Source organism: Biomphalaria glabrata, chromosome 6 (genome assembly GCF_947242115.1).
Source record: "Biomphalaria glabrata chromosome 6, xgBioGlab47.1, whole genome shotgun sequence".
NCBI lineage: Eukaryota > Metazoa > Mollusca > Gastropoda > Planorbidae > Biomphalaria > Biomphalaria glabrata.
This window is the reverse complement of record NC_074716.1, coordinates 46,044,770-46,066,111: the sequence shown is the minus strand read 5'-3', so window position 1 is coordinate 46,066,111 and position 21,342 is coordinate 46,044,770. Positions and strand designations below refer to the sequence as shown.

Genomic DNA, 21,342 nt, shown 5'->3' with positions numbered 1-21,342 from the left:
ATTGTAAAAAGGGGTCGCCAAGCTTAAAAGGTTGAGAACCGCTGTCTTACACTGTTCTCTTTCAGGCCAGTGAGAGGGAGCTCTTGTTCACTTTTGCTGGCTTAGAGTTCCAAGAGCTGAAAGCTCAACTCAACCTGACAGTTTCAAGAAGAAGAAGAAGAATACTCTTCCTAACCTTGGTCTCTCCCATTGCTAGAACTAACTAGTAATGTATTTTTTCTAGTACTACGGAAATTCCAATGTCTTATATGAGCAAGTTATCGTATTTGCTCGAAGCTAATCAGTTCTAAGCAACATATTTATGCCAACAATAAGATGTTATCGTCGCGTAATTACAGTATTATGAGTATCTATTTAAAATTTACTTTGCTGTAAATATCTTATGTATTCCAACCACGAGACCTTGACGCGTACATTACGTGACCGTGTTTTAAACATTTGGACAGAATACCAAACTTTTGGAAATCGATTCAAATTAAAAAAAAAAAGGTTTACAAACAGAAAAAAAAGAGATTAAGATAAAATAAATACAACTGAGGAAAGAGAGAGAGAGAGAGATAGTGAAAGAAAGAGTGAGAAAGAGATTGAGAAAGAAAGAGTGAGAAAGAGAGTGAGAAAGAGAGAGTGAGGAAGAGAGGAGATATTTAAGGATGCATTAATATCATTAAAATACCCCTGGATTATGTGTGTGTGTGTGAATGATTTTTTCCTCGTTTGCAAACAAGGAAATCTAATTAGGCCAGCGAGATTATTAAATTTATTTTTGATTTTCTTTTTTTTTTCCTTATTTGGTTTGTCCAAAACTAATCGGAAATTTGTGTCACACGCAAATTTAGTTTTGGAAACTGATAATTCAGTGCGGGCAGCTCTTCGACGACATGCGTAACATTGAATGCTTATCTTTTATACCCGCTCAGAACTGACCGTGGTTAGGATTTAAGTAGAGATAGAATAGAGTATATGTGTTTTGTGTATATGTCTGTATGTGCATATCTATTAGTTGATAATAAGGTTGATTGTTCATTATAGAATTAGAGATAAATAGGTAGGAATGGAGAGAAATAGAAAAGAAAGAAAGAGAGATGTTAATTCTAAGTAAGGCTCTCTTTCTATTCATTTGTACATAGTTCTCTCCTATACAATCGGTTGATAAGTAGAGTATAAAGTATAGAGTTGTAAATCGTATATGATAATTAATTATCTGAAGCACTCCCATAAAACAATCTCTCTCTCTCTCTCTCTCTATATATATATATATATTTAGTGTAGGCTGGGTGTTTCCTCAGGCTTTTTTACAATATATAAATATATAGTCCCCGCATTTTAAGGGAGTTTTCGGTCTTGGCAATTTTCTCCAATACTGACACAAAAGGAAACATATAGGTCTGTAGACTGTAACCGGAATATCCATGGGACAAGGTGGGGTTGGCCAATGGTCAATTCTCCGCCATCCATAGAGCTCTCCAAATGGAACTTTTCTGCAGTAGAAAGCTTAAAGTGGACTGTGCCCTGGGTATGCTCTGTGGAATCGTCACATCCTGGATCCAGGCCCCTTCACGATATCACATTCACCAGATTTAGAAAAAAAACACTTCATGTTGGGTTTATGTCTAGTATTAGAATGTAGTGAGACAAGGACCTCCGTCTGGTGTAGTGCAATCCAGACCTCCGTCAAAAAGCACCTAGAGGGGGGGAAGGTCCACTATTATTCACTTAGTGAAATGCAAGTGGAAAGGCAGTGGGGTTATTTATTTCTCTTGGTCATTTCCAAGCCCCGATACCCACACGGGGGAGTATCGCCACAGAGTGGAGGTTTGGAGTCAGAGTTTTCCTTCTCCTAGATGGGTTGCGTTATTTAGGCTGACGTGCCCCATCAACACGAAGCTAAACTGGTTCTGAGGCGCCAGTGTTCCGCCTTTCATCCCTTCTCCTGTCAGTTTGTAAGAACAGGTTCCGCCGGATTTTTGAGAAAATCACACGTGAAGGCCAGGAGCTGGATTTGACTGTCAGAGGCATTTAGAGACGCAAGCCATGGGAGCATTTCTTGGAAAGTGGGTGCTTATCACCACTTTCACCCCCGGCATTGACAGTCCTTTGGAACAGCACACTTTTTTTCCTTGGCACAGTCTGCAAAAGAGCTCACAGCTCAGCAGCAATAAAGCTGGCTGGAAGAAGAAGAAGAAGAATATATATATATATATTTCTCTTCATGGCTCAACAGTTTGGACACCAAGAAATCATGGAAAGATCACTCTTTTATTTCTGCAAGTCGAACTAGAGTTATCCCACGTAACTTTAGCGGCATTAAATGGGGGGGGGTGAGAACAAGTAATGTACTCTGTATTCACCCATGAAAATTAAGAGTTTGTATTAGAAAATAAATTCTTCTCTGCATTTTATTCATTCTTTACTATTTACAGAATTACTTTACGAGCCTTGCGTGTAGTGAAGTCATACAGTATATCATAAGAATTCTGTTTCCAACAAAGATCACGCTCAATAGCAAGAATTACAAAATTTTCAATGTATCTTCCAGAATTGTTGATTTCAAGTAATTCTTCAATAGTTTGAGGCGCGAGAAGCTTCTTTCACCAGAATCCACAATTACGGGTAGTGCATAATGCCGTTTTTTTTTATCGGGTTATATGGTTGGCGTTTTCCATATTTCAGGAGAGTTTTATGAGTTTTCAAAACATTATAATAATTTCCCGAGATTTCCAGGAGTTTTTCGTATATTTTGCAATTTTAGGAGATCAGATCAGGGAATTCTATTATAAGTTATAAAATGGTTTAATTTCGTAATTTACACCTAGAATAAGCGCGGGGACTATGAAAGTGCTGTTCTCATTACGGTCGCATAGGTTGCAGTGGCCTAACAACGGCCCTGCAGAGTAGCGGTGTATGTTACGCCGTAGGTCGACTAGTATATTATATTATATGTGATAATTTTAAAACATAATCATATATATTATATATATATATATATATTAAAACAATAATTTTAAAAAGGTTGACAATATAGCTCTATTCCAATACATTTATTATCGGACATTTATTCTTCACAGTACACTTTGATGTATGACTGATCCGATTTTGTTTACTGTGAAACTCAACATGTTCAATAACGACTTGCTATAATAAATGGATTATCTGCCCATATCATATCCACATATGAGATTTTTTTTTAAACAAGCCTGCTTAGCGAACCAATCGTTTGTAGTATACAGAGTTGCCTCTCTTTCACAGTCATTCATTCATCTCTTTCTTGCACACAATCTGAGCTCAATAAAAAAAAAATAAAAAGTTTTTAAATACATTGATTTTTGTCGACGGGTTGAACTGTTTAGTATTTCTAAAATTTAACATCATTGCGCCAGTACTAACTTATAATTCGGATTAATTGCTACTGCTGCCTTGTTACTGTTGATTTACACCCCCCCCCCCAAACCAACACATCTACACACACACACGCACGCGCACGCATACACACACACACACACACACACAACGTTAAATTTAGTATTTTACTCAGGGCTCCACTGAAAACCTTATGTATCCTACATCATACCATGTGTATTAAAGTGTGTACGAGGATTTTAGGTAGCGGCAGAGAGATTGTTCTTCAAGTCCCAGTGTTCAAATCCTGATGCTGTAATCTGTGTGACTTAATTTCTCCTCTGACCAATCTCAGTTCCTTCATGCTGAGCATCTGCCCGACATCGGTTTTTTGATATGTAAAGTCTGTTGGCAATAGTGCTGTCCACACAATACTCTTTTAAACAGTGGATCTAAGTTTTCAAAATGCCACTTATCATCTTATACTTACCCAATAATTAAAGTTTCCTCTTTCAGGCCTTGCTATCTATGGGGCTGATGATGTTAAGGTTATCAGTTTCTTTAGCCAACGGTTAAAGAACAGGGTGTCATGTGGCCTGCACAACGACCAACCGCCTTTACTTTCCCCAACTTAAGCCAGGTACCCATTAGAGTTGGGTGGACTCAGGGGCGCCCTAAAAATCCCGAAATTTAAACTCCCAGTCTTCACCAAAATACCCAATAGAACTCTAACAAGTGTATATAGAGCGAAATGTTTCATGTGGTTTCTCGAGTAAAACATTTCAAGATTTCTCTATTCTTATTCTGCTTACATTTCCCTCTATAAGTAGGAAAGTTTTATTACGCCAGTTCAATGGCGTCGGCTATAGCCACCCCTTCAATAAAATTACTTGAATATTTTATTCACTCATAAAACCGGAGCGAAGAATTCTATCTAATTATAGGTTTGATTATGGAAGCTGCAGGACTCCCATAGATCGATCTTCGAGTTCCCTTTTAATGTTAACATATAGAAAGCAGAAAAAAAAATGTCCCCAGCCCCGCACACTTTGCTTGCGATGGCTCTTTACTGAGGGCTCCTTAGAGGCGTGGGTGACAGTTGAGAAAAGCCAGGGGTCCTCAACGGCTTGTCCCGAGGGTCTCTGATCTATCTTTGAGCTACGGATTTATCGCTTGCTTTTGTATGTGGTATTTACTTATTTACTTTCAATAGGTTTGACCATCAAATAGCAGTTCTTTGTTTAATGCTTTTAACAGAATCCAAAGAAAAACAGTTTTTATTATAATTAAATTTTTTCAACATGTCTTTAGTTGGACGTTTTGTTCTTGTCACGTGACTTTTATTCTTGAACCACTTTACACAGTAGTAATATGAGTGTTGGTGTTCAGGTTTGTTTGCTTGTAGCTAGTTCAACTAAACCTTTATTGGGTTATAGCTGCAGTCAGCTAGTCCATCTAAGCCCTTGTTGGATTTTAGCTGCAGACAGCTAGTTCAACTAAACATTTGTTTGGTTCTATCTCCAGACAGCTAGTCCATCTAAACCTTTATTGGTTTGCAGCTGTAGACAGTCCAACTAAAGTGTGTTTAGGTGTATCTCCGGACATCTTGTCCAACTGTATATGTGTAGGCGTAATCCCTTTTTTTCATTCAGAACTTGAATAAAACTGAAACAGCTTTTAGAAACAGAAAATGAACTTACCATTTATCCAAAATAACTTCGACTTAGCTAATTTGTTACAAAGTTGATATCAACTTATTTTGTCTGTTATATGTCTGTCTGGCTCAAATCTGGAACACATTATTTCTCCCTCATCCTTTCTCGGATCAATTTGAAAATGTACACAATTATGTAATGTCACTAACAAATCACAAATCAATTTTAAAACGTTAACCAATTAGTCAAATATTTATTAGTAATTAATAATTTTGTTTTATGTCGAAAAAGGGAAATAAAGTCTACACTATTGAGATATAGAGCTGTAAGTGTTGAGTTAGCCTTTTATTTGTGCATTTGAATTATTTTTATAATTTGCTTGTTTTCCTTTTAATGTGAACAAAAATCACAACTCATGGGCAGTTCACCAACTAGATTACATTTAACAATGTGCAATGCTGCATTTCGGTGAGCAAACAGAGTCCTTACAACTCTCAGGAGCTGCGCTATTGACACTTAGGCATCGACCTTCCAAGAGCTTAGCGGAGTAAATGTGGGTTTTAACTCATCGATTTTAATTTTTTTTTTTTTTTTTTTTTTTTTTTTTTTTAGATTCTAAAAACCAATAAGCGTATCGTGTTGGGGGAAGTCTGATCTCCTAATTACCTTTAGCCTGGACATTTGTTATAGAGCGGATAGTTCATTATTGAAAGCACTGATTGTAGACATTGTTGAAAGGAACGCTGGCAGAGATAAACCCGCACCTATACGCCAACATAGCTGTTTACATTTTTACATTTATTTTTAATGTGTGGCTACCACTCCCCACCCCATGGATGACACACAAAGATTTTTGGTCGTGTTTTTTAAGATAAGGGAGTAACCGATTTTTTAAAATAATCTCTATTTGATGGTATGGGTTGCTTCCCCATGTTTTATTCATTTCCCTACAGAATAAGTCAGAAAATCAAAATATTTTGTTACGTCCCTTTAGAGTTCCTTTCATGCATTGAAAATTTAGTCTGGTTATCCATTAAAGTAAAAGCGTTTTTTTTTTTTAATTTCTGAATTGATTTGAAAAAAAAAAAGATTTCTCCCTGTTCCTGTGTCAAACCTCTATTTAAATCTCTTTTATAATCTCAATGTTGACTTCTAAATATCTCTTTCTAAAGCTTTCGTGACGACCAAGATGATTGATCACGTATTTTTTTTTTCTTTTTTTTTTGAATGAAGGGTAAAGAACGATAACCCGCTATCTTTCTTATAATTATCTGATGGGTACTGGCCCTTGAAGTCACTGACCAAACTCCACAGCCACACATTCTTGTGGTTGCGAAATGTTTCAGCGCTACATCCAGGAGAATCTAGTGGAATACATCCAGATTCTCCACAAGTGGCACGCTCTGCAAAGAGTAGAGAAGTAGAGAAGTTCAAGGGCCTTATGGCTACAGGGAGACCACTGTGGTACCTTTTGACAAAGACTCAATCTGTCTGTTTGTCTGTCTGTCCGGTAAAAGTGTGCAGTCGTTATTTATCCCACATCCCTTTCTCGGACCAACCTGAAATTCCTAACAATTATTCATTGTCATAGACTAGACAAGAATCACCAATTAGACAATTAAGTCATTATTTTGTTTAATAGCAACAAAGGGAAACTAATATTCATTATTCACTTACATGGCTAAATTTGTTGGGTTTTGTCCTCTTATATTATTGTTAACGCTTTTTCTCCCTCTCGCATTCTGCGATCAATTGGTATTTTAAACAATTATTTAATTGTCAATTATTTATTGGTTACTTTGTTTGATATCGAATAAGGGAAATAACTTGTAAAATATTGACAGATATAGTTTATAGGACTCAATTCTTACCCTTTAGATAACAATGATTTTATTTATAAATTGTATCTATCCTCGATGCTGTAAATGATTTTACAAGAAGAGAAGAATATTATCTGGAGAAGAAATGACAAAATATGAAGCGAAGTAACATAGTAAGTGTATTCGATTTTGTTGCACATGAAATCATTTACTTTTAACGATTCGGTACTGATAACTGAAAAGGATTGGTTGCGCATTAAAAGAGTTAAACACCGCCCTCTAACTTTTATTTTAGTCTAGTCCTTATAGAAGACATAGACTTACAGGGATAGGGACTAGGGTTTTAGGTTTTTGCTTTCATTAATGTGACGTCTATAATATAGATCTAACGTCGTCGAAAATAACCGCATTATACGTTTGACATCGCACTTCCTAATACTATTGACTATTTCTGAGGAGCGAGTGTTTTGATTTTAATTACAGTTCAGTCCGTACAAGGAGACCATTGGTTTAATCCGAATAGCCACTTATTCGGACCGAACCCTAAAGTACCGAACTTTACCTGAAACACATTTCAAATAAGTGTGATCGGACCAATCTGTTGATAGGACCAAAATGATCGGTGTGGTCCAAGGAACCGAAATCGACTGTATTTCTAAATAGTGTTATAGTATTTCTGACCAAGAACCTATCTATTTGTTAGCTTTTTTTATATTTTACGAATGTTTAACTCTCAGAATCTCCATTATGTAAATCTACGTTTTTGTAATCAGATTGTCTGCTGGGATCAAACTTCCGGGTTTGTGTGTCCAGCAGCCAGTCTATCTGCTAGAGTGTGCTCCCTTATCATCGAAACAAAATAAAAAAATCACGTTGGGTCAGATGATTGAAACGGAGGTTCTTAGCTTGTCATCGGGGGCCCACCAGAAGTACATAGCAATTTCGTTCAGTAGTTCCCAATTTGGTTTACGGAAGGTCCGGCAAAAAGAGGACATCTCCTCCTGTTTGGCGTCGTTTCTTTGATCACGAAAAAGTTGGCCTACACCGCGGAAATGTCCGCATTTTTAGAGCTGTTATTTCATTTCATCCATCTTTCGAATTCATGTTTTGGATACATTCTGGCGCAAGCAGACGAATTCACTCAGAAATAGCAGAAGTAGCGCCAGATTTTGACAACCTCCTTTAAGTAGTCTATTCGTGGCTGTTCAAAAGAAAGCTGCTACTCAGAGCTTTCTTCAAGTTCTAAAATTATCTTTGAACTTTTCGGGGCATATTGCTAACATCAAACGTTTTTTGCTGATCAATGAACCATGGACAAACAAGCAACATAAACAATACTTTAAAAAAAAAAAAAGATTGTATTAAGTGTATCCGTTAGTTTGGATCAGTTGTGTATTTAAATTAGTAATAAGCCTCAGACGACAATCAATAAAGGGGAATCATTCAGATAACACCACCACTTCAGTAAAGTACTAGTTCCTTGCCCTTGGAAAGGGGACTAATTAGGCTTACACCATCAATTCAGTCAAGAAATATTTCTTCCCTTTGTTTGAGATACCAAGCAAATTAATTTATTGAGAAATGTGCAGTTCTTTCACTTGCATAAGCCTCTTTTTTTGTGTATTTGTTATAATTTGTTTTTTAATCCTTCCTATCTTTCTTGTAAAGCTATGCCTTCAATTTTATTCTTTGAGAATACGTAATCTTCCAATTATAAAACTATCCAACTTGTGGTCTTTGTTCTTTTTCTTAATGTATAAATGTATATATATATATATATATATATATATATATATATATATATATATATATATATATATATATATATATGAAGAATGTATCTTATAAACTTGAAGAACACGTATGTAAATCAAAACGTAAAATGAACACAGACACACACACACACACAAACACATAGCTTACCTGACAGCGATGATTATCATAAAAGAGAACACATATATTCGGCATGTTTGATGTGTATTACATAATTATATTTATTCATATAGATGAAAGCTTTTCTCTCTATTGCATATTCTGGATTTACAACATGTAAAATTCATCCTTATATATTTTCCATTCGTGAAAGATCCATATCAGGTTTCTAAAAAAAAAAAAACATCAAATTTTACTAACTTATTATTTAGTTTCATCCTAAGTTTTTTTTGTGTTTTTTTTACATATGTCAAAGTTTTTACTATTGTTAAAAAAAAAAATTCTCCACTACCATTGTCAATATTGCGCATGCTTGTGCAGTCTACAGAGAAATAATATATTAAAGAGGGGAAGAGGAAAAATTTAAAAAGGGGGAGAAAAAAAAAGAAGGGGGAAAATATTCAAGAAAAAAAAGTATATATATATACATATATATATAGATATATAGATACATATAAAATAACTTTCACTACGACTCTAATTGGTCCCTGTGACAAAAAAAAGCCACAGAGAAATTGTTTCTGAACAGAAACTCCCGATATACTGACTCTAGCAGACAGGATTTCCACCTTGATGATGAGGAAGTAGTTTTTCCAAATCTCAAGGAAGGAAATCAAAAATTGTCATTAAAAGGGAGACAACAAAAGAAACAATATAAATGTTTAAATGCCTATGTTCGCATAAGTGTGTACACACATAGATGTGTATGCACGTTTGATAGAAGTTAATATAAAGAACTGGGGTAATGTAGGAAAGCACAAAGGAAACAACCATAAGCAATGTAGACAAAGTGGAATGAAAATGTGACTACGATGTTTAAAATGTTTTAATATCATTTAAGTTTCTACTTTCACTCTTTGATTGTTTCTATTTAATTACCTATTGTTCACATTCTCACCACATATATTTTAAGAATCTTAAATTTCAAAAATATTCATTATATGCTATTGGAAAAAAATAATGCCATATACAAAGCAATTTAAAACGTTTAAATATTATGACAACCTAAATGTAACTATATGCATTGCTATGTTTTGCAATCATTGTACTTTAAAATGTAACTACTAAATTTGTACGCTTACTAATAAAATATGCACCCTTTTTTTATTTAAAAAAAAAAAGAAAAAAAAAAGCCCAATAAAGAGGCCAATAGCCCAAAAAAAGAGGCAATGCCCAAAAAAGAGGCAAAGAAAAGAGGCAAAGGCCCAAGGATTCCTAGGATGAAAACAGCTCGACAACTGAAGTCAAAAGATAAAAAGCTGTTTCTTCTACACGTAATTTCTCCCGCTTCTCCCTAATCTCGCATCAGTTAGTAAATTTGCATAATTATTCATTGTCTATGAAAACAATGACAAAAAATAACTATTAGCTAATCAATAAATCGTAATTAATCAATTTGTTATATATAGAAAATGTAATAGGCATTTGGGGAAACAAGGCTTGAGTCGTCGGCTCAAAATTTGTAAACTATGGAAATTTTTAGACTATAAAGCCTTTTATTTTTATAAGTACTTGAATAACTCAGTGGCTAACACGTCGCCCTACCATTCACAGCACGGAAAGGTATCCCATAGTCCCCGCCCCACTGGTCCACAAAAGTGATTGGACCATTGTCCAAACTGTTGTATAACACTGATGATAGTTTAATACTGGAAATAGGTCACAGTCGAGTCTCTGTCTATAAATCGGGTTATCTCTAAGAAATCCTAACACCAACTGACTATATTTACCTAAGTAGTCTCTAACCCAACTAAGTCGTGACGGCACTAAGTCGCGTTCAAAGTCCGTCAACTATGGTGCGTCTCTATACAAACTTATAATACTAACTAAGTGTCTCACAATAAGCAATAAATGTAAATCCTGTACATGCCTTCATAAACATATCCCCCCCCCCCTCTCCTTGTAGCAAACACCGTTCTTTTAGCTTCGTATCGATTCTTGGAACATCCGTTAAAATGTTGGACGTATTTTTTTTTGTTCCCTGAAACGTCTTACTCGTGTCTTTAATCAATTGATTCTGACTGATTGGACCGACTAACTCACAGGCACCCCCCCCCCTAGCCAACATATAGAGTGGACTAGCCTAAACGTGTGAGTATTGATTCTGAGGTAAATTCTCGCTTTACCAGATGTCATGATAGATGCTTCTTTACCAATGACTGACTTCTGTACTAAGTGTCTCTTTACCAATGACTGACTTCTGTACTAAGTGTACCACTTTACCAATGATTGCCTCTGTACTAAGTGTACCACTTTACCAATGAATGACTTCTGTACTAAGTGTACCACTTTACCAATGATTGCCTTCTGTACTAAGTGTGCCTCTTTACCAATGAATGACTTCTGTACTAAGTGTGCCTCTTTACCAATGAATGACTTCTGTACTAAGTGTGCCTCTTTACCAATGATTGCCTTCTGTACTAAGTGTGCCTCTTTACCAATGATTGCCTTCTGTACTAAGTGTGCCTCTTTACCAATGAATGACTTCTGTACTAAGTGTGTCTCTTTACCAATGACTGACTCCTGTACTAAGTGTCTCTTTACCAATGACTGACTCCTGTACTAAGTGTCTCTTTACCAATGACTGATTCCTGTACTAAGTGTTTTATCAACTTATCAATTACAGATGTTCCTTTAACGTAAAGGTACCGTGAGTTCGCGCATATAACCCGCGGGTATTACAAGTTTTTACAAGCCAAAGGGAGATTTGATGGGTATACAAAGGTGCTGGGTTTAAAAAAATATTTTACTCATAAATATAGCATAACGGCATAACGAAACTTCGCCCTGGGCCTCATAATATGTATGGCCAGCCCTGGTACAATATTATCCTGCCTGGAAGGTGTGTTGGAGGTTCTACACCACTACATGAAAACCTCTTTAATATTGATAACCTATATCCGTTTATCTTATCTAGATCTTCTTATCAACGGGTCTGAAAAAAAAGTATCAAAATATTTGTTTAATTTTATGGAAAAATGGTGAGTCCATCTTATCATTCTCGCAACGATTTTAAAATATGTGTAGAGGTCTGATATATCAGAAACAAGTTTTACATAAATGTTTATTTATCTGTATATATTCACAAGTTTAGTCGTTCAGTCCCTCGCCGTCTCCTTCGACAAACTTGTACTTTAAAACAAAAGTGGAACTTCTTATAAAAGGCTTTTCTCCAGGGCTTTGTGTTTGTGAGAGTGTGTGTATTTCTGCGTGGTTTTGAGTGTGTGTATATTACTATGTGTCTTTCAGTTTGCGTATATTTGAGTGTGGCTGTGAGTGTGTGCATATTATATGTATGTGTGTATGTGTGTATTGATGTATGTATGTGTGTTCGTGTGTATTGATTCTGAACATCGTTTTAAGCATAAACTTTCTCAGGCTAAATTTATTCATTTCCATTTATTGTCTCTTTACCCGAAGACAAACGAATATTTGATTCAGCCACGACTGCCTCTGAGGACCAACGTAGTCCAGGAGAAAGGAACATGATATACGGGAGGAAGGAAATGTGTGGGTGATGGGATGAGAGGGGCGTGAGAGAGGGTGGCATGAAGCCCACTGTGCTTGTACAGAACAATACCCCCCTAAATGTTTTTTTTAGCGCCCTAAATATGACAAAAAATTCGTAACCGACGATCCATCACACCGCTTGACGTTGGGGGAGCTTTTATTCCGTTTGGTTTCGAGACTATGAGCTAGGTCAATGACGTCATTTATGATCTTCGGCGACAATTTCTGCTTGCGGTAGGTTGTGCAGACTAGCTTCGTTCTGTCGTCAACGAGGGTTCCTAGTTTGTGCCCTGTCCACCTTTCATCTTCATGATGGAGTTTGGGTCTAGAACGAATAAACCTTTTTGAAATGTATAAGGACGTAGCGTTACTGGCCGAGTGTAACAGGTGCAAGCAAGAGGTTAACGGTGCTGTACATGGCAAACAGTTTTGAGCGAACATAGTCATCGATTTCCAAGCTTACTTATGTTGCATATAACCTATACTCTATTACATCTATATTTTCATTAGCTTTTTTGACGAGATTTAATGCCTTACTTCTTTATCCTTATTTAGGTATGAAAGAGTTGGTATGTTTATATGTTCCCAGACAATGTGAACATTATGAGCATCATGTGAACTGAATGTGAACAGCAGTGGCGTCAATAGGGGGGTGCGGACCGCACCGGGTGACACCCACGTCGGAAATATGAACTTTCCAAATATGCAACTTTTAAAAATAAAACTTACTTCCTCGAATGTCTCTCACAGTTTAGTACCAATATGTTCAAAAACCTTCTTCATTTAATTCTAGTTGACTTGTAATCTTCCAATAATAATACGTTGTAGACGCCAGGAGAAAGAGTTTCTGAAGTTTAGAAATGTAGAAAAACGCTTGGCGCCCAGGGCTTCGCCAAGAAACAACTTTGAATACAGCATAGAGCTGCAAGCTCTCTCCACAAAAATCAGATTAAGGCGACTTTTACAGCCACTTCCAAGTTGATGCCCCTGAAATTCAGGACTTCTAAAAAGGTGTGACAACATGCTAGAACGGCCATGTTTTTGCGTTCTTCTTTTCGGCCCTCATGTTAAGGCTGATTTTGTAAACGTGTTTCAGCTTGTCTAATGCTATGTCTCACAAATGTCAATCGACGTTCAGTGGTCGCTTCACTTAGTTGGCGAATGCCTGTGTGGAAAAGGATTTCTCGGTAACATTATCTCGGTATGTTATTTGTAGGATCCTTCTCAGCCATCACTGCTCAGCTTCTTTTCAACCTTCCACGTTTCGAAGCGTAGGTGGCCGTTTAAAAAAAAAGTTTGATAACGTCCAACAGAATCACTCTAGAAAATAGCAAGAGAATAAGGGATCTCGCAACAATTTGCCCAGAGTCAGCGACACTTCTAAAGCTAATCAAGATGTTGTGTTACAACAGGGGTTCTCAACCTGTGGGTCGCGACCCTCTTGGGGGTCGAATGACCATTTGCCAGGGGTCGCTTAAGACCATCGAAAATATGGATTGTTATTGTCTACTCTTCTTTTGCTGTATGCGTGTGTGTGGGGGGGGGAGGGTCGCAGCAGAGTGGGGGATTGTAAAAAGGGGTCGCCGAGCGTAAAAGGTTGAAAAAACCGCTGTGTTACGATGAATACTTCAACATTGAGACGGACATGAAATCAGGCTGTATCTTTTCCCCATTTTTCGTTCCTATGGCGTAAACAGAAGCGAGTTGGAGTTTGGAGCGCAGTTGCGTCACTTTGAACTACAATGAAATGTATACAAGATATGACGAATGGACAATAACAAGATGTGAGGTATCAAAATGTGCATTGAATTTAAATATTAAAAATGTAATAGCATTAAAATGCTTGTGAATTATTCTCGTGTGTGATATACACCAGCTATAGAAATCATCTCCCGTGACTCTTACTATACAGTTATGTAGCCCATGAACACATAATTGGACATAATTTGGACGCCTTACATTCGTCTCGCAGATGTCTGTGGTGAACAAAACAGTGTCATGGTACAAAGGCAGCACGGGGAAAACGCTGAGAACACTTCTGGCTGCTGTTCTGTTGTTGTTGTTTTTTTTAAGTCTACAGCGGGAGTTGGCGCCGACAACTTTTGTATGCAGCTAGTTTTCACACTCTTGGATACTCAATCAATGCCAATCATTTAGGGAAAAAATCAATAAAACATAAGAATCTTGTGAGTTGCATCGAAAAAAACTTTTTTTTGAAACTATTAACATTCTTCGCTTCACTTTTCAGTGTATCTATCATGTCTTTTTTTTTCTTTTCTTTCTCTCCCTCCCTCTCTCCTTTTTTTCCTTAATTCGTTCTCTCTTTCTTTTCTTGATGTTTTACTCTCACATATTCTTTTTCTCTTTTTCTTTTCTTTTTCTTCCTTTCATTTCTTCTTTTCTCTTCTTTTTCTTTTTTCCTTATGTCTTTCTCTTTTCCATATCTGTTTCTCTTTTCGTTATTTCTTTTCCTTATCTCTTTTCCTTATCTCTTTTCAATATCTCTTTCTATTTTCCTTATTTTTTTTATTTTTACCTTATCTCTTTTCCTTATCTCTTTCTCTTTTCCTTATCTCTTTCTTTGTCTCTTTTTATTTCTTTCTCTGCCTTTCCTTTCATAATCTCTTTTTCATTATTTCTTCTCTTGTAAGTCTGTGCTGCATTCATGCTGATGTAACACACAGTCAAGAAATATTTGTTTGTCTATTCTGTTTGACATCTCTCCATTTCCCTCTAACCCAACTCCTCTTTTGTTTTTTAAATGTCTTCTTGTAAAGGGTCAATTATCGTCAAGCATAACAAAACAAAACAAGAACAGGCAAAAAGACAAACAGATGGTTTAACTTCTCAAAAAAATAATCTCAGGCTTAGAGAAGAGTTAGTGTGTGTGTGTGTGTGTGCGCGCGCGCGTGTGTGTTGAGTTTGCCAACACATGTGTACAGCTATAACCACTATGTTGATTGAAGCCCTGACCGCACTTCCCTAAGGTGGAGGCTATCCAGGCTTGAGCAAGCTAGGACGGACTTTGGTGGTGGCCAAACTTCGACTCACGATGCTCCCGCTGCGGGGAAGAAGAGGAAGCCGTGTTTCATATTCTGTTTGACTGCCCCAGACTTGCTGATCTCCGTCTCGACAGGCTTGAGAAACCACACATTCCCGACCTAAATGGTGACATATATGCTATAGGCAGGATTGCGGGGTTTCTGTCCAAGGCTTTAGCAGAGGAGGATTAGAACTTTTCAAGCCCGCACCCCAATAGAGTTTGATGATGATATTTATAGATATAGGATAATTAATAGTAAAAGTGCAGCGATGTTAAGCATAAACCCTTTATTTTTATTCAGTATTTGTGTAATTACATCAATATCATATACACAACACAAGGGACAACAAAACAAAGTGACGAAGATTTTTGAGCGCGAAGTCGTCATAATTGAATGTTCCACAATATCTGCTTCATCAGAGCCAAAGGTTTTGGTTTATATTGGAGAGTGAATAATATGAAGTCCAACTGGCAATTTTTTTCCCAGGAGAATTGGTTACATAAACATTGTTATACACAACACAGTGGACAACCAGCGGTGCGATAAGGACTTACGAGGTCGATGTCGTTCTGACTGTATGTCTATAATATCATGATCATTAAAACTGTCTGAAACACGCGTTTATCCGAAATATTGTTTATAGTTGAAATAGGTATTATTTGGTTAATATCTCAAGCAAAACTTTTAATTTTTGTAGAATCCTAATAGTTAACAAAGAAATATGATTTTCACTTATTATCAAATCTAAATTCGTGTTCTTCAAATGGTTTCTTTTATTTACATGTAATGACACCCACAATTCATATCAAAAAATTCAACTTTTTAAGAGTCATGCACTTCACCTTTACATACAGATATGAACAACAACAAAAAAAAAAAAAAGAAAGGGCATTAGAGCAGCTCTTAGTCACTTAGACCAGGAATGGCCAACATTTTGCTTCCGTGCGCCGATTTTTTTCCATTCTAATTCAGATGTTCCATACACATTTTTACCTCCTTTCAGTCTTTAAAAGTATTTGATAATTACAAAGTTTATATCAACTCACTTTGTCTGTCTGTCTGTCTGTCCGATCCGATACGAATTTGTCTTTGTTTTCCATTGTTGTTAAAACATATACATTGGAGGTCATTGGTTAATATGCATGACGCGTCTTTTTTTTTTTTGAAGTAACGCCTTTATTATATGAGATAAGATAAGATATGTAGCTCTGTGACAATACCGTGAGACTCCCTGGTTAAGTCAGTATAGCGAGACATGCACACCTCTGGTGCTGACATGTGCCATCTTTCGACATGGGAGTCATTGACAGGGCATGAGGCTTTTAGTGAGACACGTTTGGCGGAAGATGACACTCAGCAGACATTTTTTTTTTGTCGTCTGCAAACATGGAACCGGGCCACGTTCCCTTGTTCAGCTATTGGAAATCTATTTGAAAAGAAAAAGAGCAGCAAGGGAGCATTCATTGAACTAGATAAAAGCGTGCTCTTGCAAGAAAATAACCCAAACGTATCAAAACACAAAGTTATCACAAAAGATCTACAGCTTATCAAAACAATGTATCACACAATTTTTCAAGGAATTTAAACGATGTAACATCAAATATCCTTAGCAGCTTAGCTTATTACAACAGTGGATTTAAAAATCAATGTCCCATCTTATTGAATCAATATATATACAGTTGGTGGTGAACAGGCTATATTGGAAACCGGGCAAATGCCCGGTGGACCGGTGCCTAAATGGACCGGTTGGGCTAAATTAAATATTAGTACCGAAAAGTTGATTGGCCTCGCTTTAAGTTTTAAAAAAAATATCTTTACAGACTTTACAATGCAATACTAGTCACATCTTCAGAAATAATTGATTCAAAATACCTGTAACCCGTGCTTTTGTGAGTTTCAATTCTCTTTACACACTAAGAGATTAACAAGCAACATAAGATCTAAATTATTTAATAGCCCTATAAAGTCGAACTAGTCTGAACATAGTCGTGCGAGTCTAAAACGGGTCCCTGAACTTAACAATAAAAGGAAGTATTTCTTGATGGTATGATGTAGTTATGTTTACAGCAGCCAGTAGATCCCCTGTTACTAAAATTGACACGTAGATTGTCTTGTCCAATGTGCAATGTCCAATTGGGTTGGTCAGTTCGTCGCAAGATCCCATGATTTCTTAGCTACGAAGTCATTGACGAATCACAATTGTGTAAAGCAGTTAAACATATAACCTTATAGAAATTAAATGGAAAAGGTATAGAAAATATATAGCGATGAAAAGCCTAAATTGAAGGAATCCTCTGCCAAGAGAAGTAATAAAATTACAGATTTCTTCGACAGTTTAGCACAAACAATTCAGCGAACAATTCAACGAAGCTGAAGCAACTCCATAAACTCCGGGAGATCATGCCATATTAGACTAACTTATACCCACTAATTCATGAATATACATGTGCACATTGAACTACGTATGTCTTTTAATAATTTAGTGTCTCTCCAAATGTGATCATAAAACTTTAGAGTAGTGTCTTGAAACAATGTTTATTTGACGTCGACTTACCCGAGTAGGCATTGACAATAGAAAAATGTCACTTGGAATAAAAGGATAATGTCTACTGTGGAATTGGTTTTATAGCAGAGAGTGCTTGTCTTGTAATTATTGTCCAAATGGCTATTAATGAATAGAGTCCAAAGTGTATTTGACTATAATCTATAACAATACAATGACTATCGGGTCATATTTTTCCCTACATTAGCGCAGTCTAAGGAATCTTGTTTCTTGGAATATTATCCTTTTTCTAAGCAGTCTACCAGTGACATTTGGGGAATAGGCTGGAATGTCATTGACGACATTTGCAAGACCCCGGGCTAGAGTTGGAAGCTGAGGAATAGCTAGTTCTGTATGGGAAGGATATGATTGCTCTGGAGTTTAATTAGTATGTGTGTGTATCTGTGGGAGAGGGGAGCGAGGCTTGCCTTGATTTACTGTTCATATTCCAGTGTGTATGAGAGTGTGTGTAAATGTATCTGTGTGTGTGCGCTGGGAATGTCAGTTGACAGAAATCGCTTCAGTTGCTTTGTGCGTCCCTGGAGCAATACTGCTGTCACTATCGACATATGTCATTAAATCGACTGCTCCCCCACCCAACACCTAACATATCGGCATGTGTTTGTGTGTGGTCTGTGTGTGTGTGTGTGGAGTGCATAGACACATGTCGATGTATGCACATTATTGAATGGAGGAAAAAAATAAACTACACTCTGATGTGTCTTACACAGTGTAAGTCCTCTCATCAGTCCGCCATACATTCTTGATCGTGAGTACTAGATCTAGTTTCAGCCGCGCCGTGGATGCCGCTGTACGGCTGTGAGTGACTTTTTTTTTTTATTTCAAGTCGATAACCGTGGGGGGACGTCACTTTGGCTGTTGGAACAGCCGACCACAATTTTGATAGCGGCGCGACTGTGATATTTTATTTATGGACTGCTTTGAGGTAAGGTCGGGGTGATCTGAGGAAAGAATTTCAATCTATGTGATAAAAGTGGATTTATTCTGTATTCAAAGGAACCCAAATTACAAAATGTGATTAAAATTTGATTCGCATTAATTTATGGACACGAGACGATGTGAAATCAATTCTGAATGGATTTGAATGTTTCTCTAAGTGACAGAATCATATAGCTTTCCTAGGAGTTGAAGAGTTCAATGAATTGATCTCTGATAAGGATGAGGCAAAGTGTTCTGATATTGTTTATGGTGGGCATTAGTGATTCGCTGTAGTGGATAAGTTGTTCTACTTGTATCCTAGCCATTGTGTCTGACGCGCTACAGTTCGTGGAGGTAAACAAATAGTATAGCGGTATGAGAATTAAAAGCTAAAGAAAAAGAATGGAAGTTTATCATGTGAGTAGGGAGCGATGGGGCCAGTCGTTGAATGTCTTTACTCACTGTGGTTTGGAAAAAGTAGCCCCCCCCCCTGTCTGAGATTTCTTTAACTATATGTCATGCAAAAAAAACAAAACAAATGTCATGAAAGTGAAATGTATGCATCTAAAATGGTGTGATACGATAAATGTCATGTACAGCAAATGTCAGTCATAGGAAAGGTCACGCACAAAACAAAACAAAAACAAGATCAGCTGCAACAAATGGTACACAAATTTCAGGCAGCTAGTCATAATGTAGTCTCTACCAAATAACTGATTGATTTGGTTTAAAATCTAATCACTTCTAGCGAGTGAGAATTTTGAGCTTGGCATGATCATAGCCTCAATAGCATACATTTACATTTTCTCTTTCTCTCTCTTCTTATCTATCTATCTATCTATCTATCTATCTATCTATCTATCTATCTATCTACCTATCTATCTATCTATCTATCTATCTATCTATCTATCTATCTATCTGTCTATCTATCTATCTATCTAGTTATCCATCCATCCATCCATCTATCTTTCTATCTATCTATCTATCTATCTATCTATCTATCTATCTATCTATCTATCTATCTATCTATCTATCTATCTATCTATCTATCTATCTATCTATCTAACTATCTATCTATCTATCTAGTTATCCATCCATCCATCCATCTATCTTTCTATCTATCTATCTATCTATCTATCCATCTACCTATCTATCTATCTACCTATCTATCTATCTACCTATCTATCTATCTATCTATCTATCTATCTATCTATCTACCTATCTATCTATCTATCTATCTATCTATGTATCTATCTATCTATCTATCTATCTATCTATCTATCTATCTATCTATCTATCTATCTGTCTATCTATCTATCTATCTATCTATCTATGTATCTATCTATCTATCTATCTATCTATCTATCTATCTATCTATCTATCTATCTATCTATCTATCTATCTATCTGTCTATCTATCTATCTATCTATCTATCTATCTATCTATCCATCTACCTATCTATCTATCTATCTATCTATCTATTTATCTACCTATCTATCTATCTATCTATCTATCTATCTATCTATCTATCTATCTATCTATCTATCTATCTATCTATCTATCTATCCATCTACCTATCTATCTATCTATCTATCTATCTACCTATCTATCTATCTATCTATCTATCTATCTATCTATCTATCCATCTACCTATCTATCTATCTATCTATCTATCTATCTATCTATCTATCTACCTACATCTATGGAAATGTGACTTTTGTTTCCTCTTAAAAAGTAGGAGACATGAAACAAAAAGAGAACTCTCCAATCAGTGAGCAGTTAGCAGTGAGATTCATAACAAACGAATATTCACATTTGACTAGAGTAACACCTTTAGTAAAATCACTAAATTTAGAAAGCCTTCAGAACAGAAGACTCAAAAGTAAAGTAGCAATCATTCATAAAACACTGAATCATAATCTTCAAATACAAAAACAAAATCTAATAAAATACTCTGAAAGACACAAAGATAAAGGCACATTCCTCGTCCCATATGCTAGGACAAATTTGTACAAATACTCCTTCTTCCCTAGTGCTATTAGAGCATGGAATGGGTTGCCTGAGCTAGCCAGGAAAACCAGTGACTTGGCAGAATTTAAGTCATTGGTTAATATGCATGACTAAATGCATGACGCGTAGGACGTAATCATCTTCTTTTTTGAAGTAACGTCTGTATTATATAAGATAAAATAAGATCACATTTAGTGATACATGTTATGTTTTGATATGGACACACGATCATACAGTATTTATTATGACTTAAAGACAAGCTGTCACTTCTTAGGCAATGATTAATAGAAAGTTTACATTTCGAAAATAAAGAAGTTCATAATCTCTTCTCTCTTAAAATGTTTGTCTCCTTGCTTTGTATATTTAAGTCTAACTCCAGATGCTGAGGTCTACAAGGGTAGGCTCTACTGGCATATCCGTTCTTGTGATATAGATCTAAATGCGAAAGTAAATCGTCCTGTGTTCTCTGTATATCAAAATGTTTGCCTCTCTGTACTTAGGGTTTACTGGGTGTTAGGGTCAGGGTTTGGGGGAAAAAATCGCACTCCCCCCCA

General features: G+C 36.4%; 1 protein-coding gene across 7 annotated transcripts in view; it reads left to right on the top strand.

Annotated features, from left to right (window-relative positions):
* LOC106078264 (synaptotagmin-7-like) overlaps positions 1-21,342 on the top strand; it is a 465,097-nt gene that overhangs the window by 306,175 nt on the left and 137,580 nt on the right. The window contains exon 1 of one of the 7 annotated variants that reach the window (XM_013239127.2): positions 18,472-19,132. The exons of the other annotated variants lie outside the window; for them this stretch is intronic. The gene's annotated coding sequence lies outside the window, so the exon portion shown is untranslated. Of the gene's footprint in view, positions 1-18,471; positions 19,133-21,342 lie in introns of those variants that run through there. 7 annotated transcript variants of the gene reach the window in all.